This window comes from Humulus lupulus, chromosome 3 (genome assembly GCF_963169125.1).
Source record: "Humulus lupulus chromosome 3, drHumLupu1.1, whole genome shotgun sequence".
NCBI lineage: Eukaryota > Viridiplantae > Streptophyta > Magnoliopsida > Rosales > Cannabaceae > Humulus > Humulus lupulus.
Genome location: NC_084795.1, coordinates 187247487 through 187255395, shown reverse-complemented (window position 1 = coordinate 187255395; position 7909 = coordinate 187247487).

Here is a 7909-nt window from a genome sequence, read left to right as displayed (position 1 = left end):
ACCAAACCGACATTAAACATTCCTGAATCGTCTCATGTCAAATAGCTCGAACAAACCCACATCATAATGTGGTCTCAATTTATATCACCGACATGCGAATAAATAATCAATTTACCCTCAACGGGCCAAATTACCATCACACCCCTGTAATAACAAATACGGACTCACATGCATGCATTTCACACCATATCATAATATAATCAACATATGCATGCATTTTATCAATTAATAACATAATTAAGCAAGTACGGCCCTCTCGGCCTACTGTTCACGCCGTTAAATACATCGGAGAATTCGGGCATTACACGAGTTATTTAGCAATCGCTCATTTGGCTTGAGCATATATAGTCCGTTTGTATGTTCTGCTTAACAAATTGTTAAACCATTTTTCGAAACAACAATCACATTATTATTAAAAGAAATGTCAAAATATTTTTCATGCAACATAGATAAAGAAACTAAGTTTCTAGAAAATCCAGAAATAAATTAAACATTCTTCAAAATTAGATAACTGTTCTCGAAAAATAAACGGATTGTTCCTTATTCTGTTGCTGAAATGAGCACTCCATTCCAACTCGCATAGTCACCTTGCCATTATCAAGATCCCTTGATCACTCAAGTATCTGGATAGAAGAACAAACATGGTTAATGCCTCCCGAATCTAAAACCCAGGATGACATATTGTCTTCCACTATACAAGCTTGAAGTACAAGAAAATCAGATTTGACTTTCTGTAGCGTCTCAGAAATTTTACTTAGCAAGATAGTATTAGTAGTAGCTTAGTATTTTAGTTTTCATGGTTATTGGTTCATGCCAGGATTTAGTTTGAAACTCATAGAGATAGTTATGGATTTTATAAGTTTACCCTATAGTTTAGTAATATTGATTTTAACATAAGGTTTTACTAATATAGCTGATCCAAGAAATGATATTTAGAATAACCTAAGGTTTAAATAGAATAATTAAGAACATGACAATTGTCACATGAATGTTTATTAAGGATTTTAGATGAATAAACTAATCAAGGATAAACCTAGGAAGTCTAGAACTTTCCCTCTGCTGTTAGGATCACGTTTTACTCAGTCAAAGTGGTTTAAACAAATTCAAGTGTACTGAAAGTGTGCAAAAACTTGTTTGATATATCAGCATATGTCGATATATCGCCTATGATTGATACGGAAAACACGTCGACGTCGCACAGACGAAACCAAGGAGGCTCGGGATTAGGGGGCAGGCGATATATCACCTATAGTGGGCGATATATCGGGTCCCTTATGCAATTTGGAAAATCCATGGAATCCAAGCTAGAAATAGCCCTCAACAACTTGGACTTGCTCTTGAATGTTTTTGACCGAGTTCTGGGTATTCTTAAGCATAAAATTCAATTTTTATTCAATTATTTATTCATTTTAAATGGAGTTAGTTTCACTGCTTGAACTCTATAAATAGGACCTTTCACTCAACCATTTGCTTCATCATTCAAGCATTTTTCAGAGCCTCCAAGCTGCTAAGTTCATTCTAGAGAGAAACACTAGGGTTTTGGGGTTAAAAGCTTTCAAATCTAATCTTTTCTTAACACTTGGGAAGTAAGATAGAGTGTGATTTTGGTATTGAGGTGTAGATCGAAGTTCTAATCTAAGGTATTTTTATCCTCGAGTTTAGTTCATTATAGTTCCTCTTATTCTTCAACTCCTAACTCGTTATAATGACTCTTGGTTAGGTGTTTGATTTTCTTGAAACTTAAGGTTTTTGGTAAGTCTTATTCTGATGGTTTAGATCTTCTCTTCATCTTATTTTCTCTAGAGAACTTATGGTTTCTTTATGTTTGGTTTTAGGAGTTTTCGATCCTGCACTTGTCTCCAATATCCCAAATTTGGTAAGGAAAATCAGGTAGTTTTATTTATGACCTAGTCATGTTTTGTATGACCTAACATTTCAGGTAAAATAAAGGGGTAAGTATGTATGGACCAAAGGCATCCAATGATGTATGACAGACTTATGTCCGGTAGGCTCGGTTGCCAAAATTGTATGACGGACCTAAGTTGATGTCCGGTGTATGGGGACTATTGTCTGGGGCTTAATAGCCACCCTTGTATAAGCTTTTTTTATTATATGTGATTTGTTATTATGACCAATGACCTATTGTTATGATTATGACTTAGATTTTGATTTATGATCATGACTTAGGCTATGATATGATCTAGAGTTTTATGATGTTTTATAAACAAGTTTTGTTGTGACTCTTGTTAATTTATGATATGTTTGATTCTATGATTATATGACTAACTCTTGTTTGTATTTTCTTTAATGCTCTTAGAAGCTCACCCCTTATGATGTTGTTATTTCAGGCGATTAAAGATAGAAAGGTCAGTGGCGAGTGGGACCTAGGAGCTTCATGATGTACTCGTGGGGACCTTATAGTCGAGGAAGATCAAGTGTGCCTATTTATTTTTTTATATTTTCTTTTAAAGTTTTATTTAAATGTTGCTCATTTTAATATGTTAAAGACAATTATTTTATTTTTGTAAACCCATAGATCCATACATTTATTTTTAAGTTTTCATTAAATAAAAGAGCAATGTTTATGATTATGATCCAACGCTGTGTTCTCGAGAATTTATGTTAAATTAGGGCATTACAAGTGGTATCAGAGCCACAAATATACTGGTCCTGAATGTTCCCACGAGGTACACACAACAACTACAAAGGACCAACTCGCTACCAAGTAAGTATACACATTGTTTTCAAAATATATTTGTAATGTCTTTCTTGTGTTAGTTTTAGAAATAAGATCAAAGGACTCAAGTGTGGCTATAAGAAGGATAATAGACCCTAAGTATGATAATGAGTTCGAGAAAGTGTTTCTTAGAATCAACCAAATTCACAAGAAAATAGAAAAGATTATTAAAAGTCATACAACCCTTTAAAATCACATGAGAAGTTCATAGTTCTCATGCACCCAGTCAAACTACCGTTAGCAGAACCAAGCTTGAGGATAGCATGGAATGAAGTTTTATTTGATAATGATCATAAAACTCCCTAATCTATTATTTTGTAAAATATTTGCATACTCATAAGTTTATATAAGAAAATTCACTCTTTATAGAAATTTCGGTAGGGCCTTGCTAAAACATGCAAGTTGGGCCCAATAGTTTTAAAAGGAAAAATAATAGTTTTCATGCAACGTTTTAAAAATAATTAAAGTTCAAGTCCCACTAATAAGTTTTGAAAGCTAAAAATAAAATAATATTATTCTGTAAAAAATGGCATTTAAACTGATCGTTCCTCGTCCATAGGATGCCCCCACGCCATACACACCCTGACGATAGAACTCCCCACATCACCACGCGTGCCAAAGAGAAATCCTATTTGCTAACTGGAAGGGAAGGTAAGGGGGAGCTACAAGCCCAGTAAGGAAGTACAAATAACACACAAGTATAATACAACAAAACATATTGATATTCATACATCGTCATGCATCATAAGAGTTATTATCGTAACCATCAACATCATATACATAAACATAATCATCATAACACAAACACCATATCCACAGTCATCATAAAGGTAGCATCATAACATAAACATCATATACATAGTCATCATAAACATAACATCATATCTTTGTGAACATGGCCCACTAACTTGTCCATGTCACATCTTGAGGTAAACAGGATCTATGGTCCTTGAATAACCTCTGCGTGTCTGCCCTATGAGTTACATCTTCATATCCTTGGTAACTCGGGTTACGTCTTCACATCCTTAGTAACCCCTTTGTTGTGTCGCATTCATCATGCTAACAACCATTGCATATCATACAACATTCAAATGACACATAATCCAGTCATATTAATACAAAATAACATTTCATAATTCATATCATAAAAGTATCATCATACATAACATTCTTATTCATACAAGCCTCATAATTCATATCACAAAAGTATCATCATACATAACATTCTTATTCATACAAGCTAAACTTACCATTCACATCATAAACAAATAGTATTCTATCTAACTTCCATACATCAGGTCCAAGCAAATCAAATCTGACAAACTTCACAACGAGCTTATACCATAATCAAATAACATCTTTTAGCATCACATAAGATTTTCTTGTGCCCAACTCATATATCCCATGTGTGCATGGGCCATGCACACATGGTGAAAACTACTCATAATTTCCAAATAGGCATAATTACACATAAAATCACCAAAAGAATAATGCAAATTATACCTATGTTACATGCATGGTTTTTAAATAAAAATCATATGGTTGAATATTATACACATTTTTTAACGTAAAAGTGAAATTGCATGCGACATGCATACATGAGAACATTGTTAAAAAGTACGTTAAAAACGATAATTCCTACGCGCTTATTTCTATCGTTTTAAAATAATGATTTAGTAACATACTTTTATTACCATTATTTATCTCTATAAAATTTCTAAGTTGATTAAACCTCTAAAACATTCTTTTTATTTCATAAAAACAATTTATTTAGCCATTTAAAAATATAAAAATTCCACTTATTATTGTTAAATCACATAGAAATACTAAAGGCTAGAAATTATTTTAAATACTTATAACTAGCATGTTTCCTTAGAAAATAACAATTTCATTCAATTTAATAAAATTAAAAACTTGGTGTGAGAAAAATAAAATTTTTAGGTGTGGAAAAATATATATTACTTGTATTATTTTAAGACTAAATTTTAAGTAGAATAAATTCATATAAGTGATAATCCAATAATTATTTTTAAAATATTTTAACTAAACTTTCACCACTATTTCATTTATTTAAAAATCACAAGTGAATTAATCTCAACATTCTTTTAAATAAAATAAAGAAAAATCATATCTATTAAAATGAACACTCATGGTTATATTAAAAATACTATTTTTAATATTTTCATAGTTTAGGGTATTAATTTATTTCAACATACACACAAAATTCATTTTATTTAAAAATACAACTTCTCGTTTTTACTAAAATTCCAGCAACAATATATACCCTAAAAATCGTCATTTTTATTTTTAAAAACTCTTATTTTCTCTGAAAATATAAAAAAAATTTTAGGTATTTACTTGAGTGAAAATATCATTTTAATGTTGTTGACGCGGTTCTTCGCCAACAGGTAATTAAGAAAAGAAGAGAAAGGGATTAGTGCTAATGTTGAACCATAACAGATATATGATCTTGGAAAAGTGAAATGGTGACTCAAGACACATTTTTTAAGTGGTTCGAAGGTTAAAATCATTCTACTCCACTAGTCAGTATTATTGCTATATACTGGATATTTGATTACAGGGTATTTCTTACAAGAGATAATCCAACCCTTATCAACTCCCAGGGTCTCCATATTTATAGGAGAAGGCACCTGGGAGTTGGTAAGAAGGTCATCCCGTGACCTTCTTACCTATCGTATCAACTTTGTGACATTCATGATTAATTCCTAAACCTGACACATAAGTGTGGTCAAATCAATAGGTAAGGAGAAAATGGGCCGCACGGCCCAACCCAGTCGTGGGTGTCTGAATACGCACGTTCCTGCTGCGTGTCCGAGAAGTCAGGGGCATATTAGACACGTGTTGTCTGATATGTGCACGTTTACCTTGTGTGTGTTGACTTTACAAAGAGTCATAGCCTCCCAATCCAGCTCGTACCACGAGCGGGATAACTAACTCGACCTTCGGCCTCCAGAGTCCGGACTCAAGTCTTAGGCAATCTTGGTGAACCTTTGTGTTACCTCAATCTAAAGAGGTATGATCTTATGATGGTAGCTCCGGTTTTGGGGATATCCACGAGGTAATCATGATTAGGCCGCAGCTCAGCTCGCTAATCAGCCCGTGGAAAAATCAGGGCGTACATCTGCCCCCCAAGCCCCTGCTCGTTGTATACTACGTCGTATAAGGCCACAGTAGGGCTTTTAGGCTTCCCCATGAACTCTTCACATTCCACATCTTACGCAGGCGCCTGATACGTGGAACATCGTGGTTGGTGACGGTACGTCTTACGAGAACCGCATTTAATGGCCTAGCCTATGCCCAGCCATCGTTTCGTATTTTGAGTGGAGGGCCTTGGATCCCACATCAGGGCCATCCAACGGCCCTCTACACGTGATCCTTTTTATATATAAAAGGGGTGGCCACCCTACGCATGGGCCACCCTTTCATTTGAAATTTCTCAGAACTTCTTTCCTTCTTCTCTCTTCATCTTAGAAGACAAGGAAACCCTCCTTTTTGCGACCACCATTCTCAGTGTTCAAGGAGCTCAGGCGTGAGGATTCCTTCGAATCTTTGGGGACAGCAACTCCTACGACGCTCCAACCCAGACAACACCTTCATTCACCTCCCAACCAAACACTGTAAGTCTCCTGACCATGCGTGTTTTGAAAATATTTTTCACTGTAGCTTAGGTAAATATTTACTGTAGCCACATGCAAGGGTTTACTAGTTTTTGTGGGTATGAAGGGTGAAAGCCTTTTAGGTTAGGGTATTCTTTGTTGTAGGAAATCGTTTAGGAGTATGATTTATAGGGTGCATTTTCTGGGGAAAATTTCTGGGTAGGAGTTTTGGAATTTTGGGTGCAAAACCGCGTAGCTTAGGGGCCACGCTTCACAGGCGGTTTTGCAGTCTTTGCCTACTGAAACTTTCCCCCCAAGGAAAATTCTATCCTGACCCTCCTGACACACAAATTCCGAGTAATCAAGGATCTGTTGGGAGCATAGGCGCGTGTTTATTGAACCGTGTGGTCCCACTCTCCCCGGGCTGGGCTTTCCTCAGCTCCTGCAAATAACATTTGATTTTTCCTCATGCTTGGGTCGCCTTTTCTGAAATATTTTCTTTTTTTTGCTAGGCGACCAGATGGCACCGAAGAGGAATGCTTCCAAGCAGACCGTCAGCAGCTCGCCCTCCCAGAAAGACAAAGGAAAGGCGGTGATGCCGGACTCCTCGATCCCCAAATTTGGGCCGGCAGTGGAGCAGGAGCTCGAGGTGGCTCCTGATGCATTCTTCGAGGCAGAGAAGATCATCTCAAAGATCACCGACCAGAAGAAGATCAATAAGATATTCCTCTCCCACAACATCGCGCTGGGGAGGACGTCAATGATTGCCCGACCTCCCGCGGAAGGCGAGCGGAGTTGCGCGCCGCTTGACGAGGCATTCGTAGCCTGGAGCGGCAAGCATTTCAAGGCTGGGGCATTCCTCCCGCTGGACCAGTATTTTGCTGACTTCCTAAATTATGTGAAGTTGGCCCCATTCCAGCTCCCCCCCAACTCTTATCGGTTGTTGGCGGGGTTGAGATATTTATTTTTGAAGCACGAGTGGGAGGTCCCCACTCCAGTGGACATTTTGTACTTCTTTTGCCACAAGGCCAGCCCGGATCAGCGGGGGCGAGGCGACGGGTTTTACTACTTAACCCGATTTCCCAATATGGCTGCGGTCATCGAGCTGCCCAGCCACCCCAACGACTTCAAGGATCAGTTCTTCATGTTGACGGGGTTCAGGAACTGCGAGCTCCACTACTTCAATCGTCCTCGTAAGTGTTTTTCATCCTTAGCTCGTAAGTTAAGTGTCGTTTTAGCTCCTCCTGTATCCCTTTCTGACTTAGACTAATCCTACAGCCATCTTCGTGAGGACAGAGAAATCTGTGACCCTCAGGGACCAATACGAGACACTGGCGGGCTTGCCCCCCAGTGAGAAAGATTACCGCGTGCTCGTAACAGACAAGACGATGGTAGCCTGCAAGATGATTTTCCCAAATCAGACTTTGAACCTCAGGAGACCCTGGGGGCATCCCCCAGCTTGCGACACCAGACCCATCATCGTGGAGGAGGTCGCGGGAAATGAAGATGAGGAGGACGAGGACGACGAAGTTCCCCTCGTGAGGAATAGGAAGCG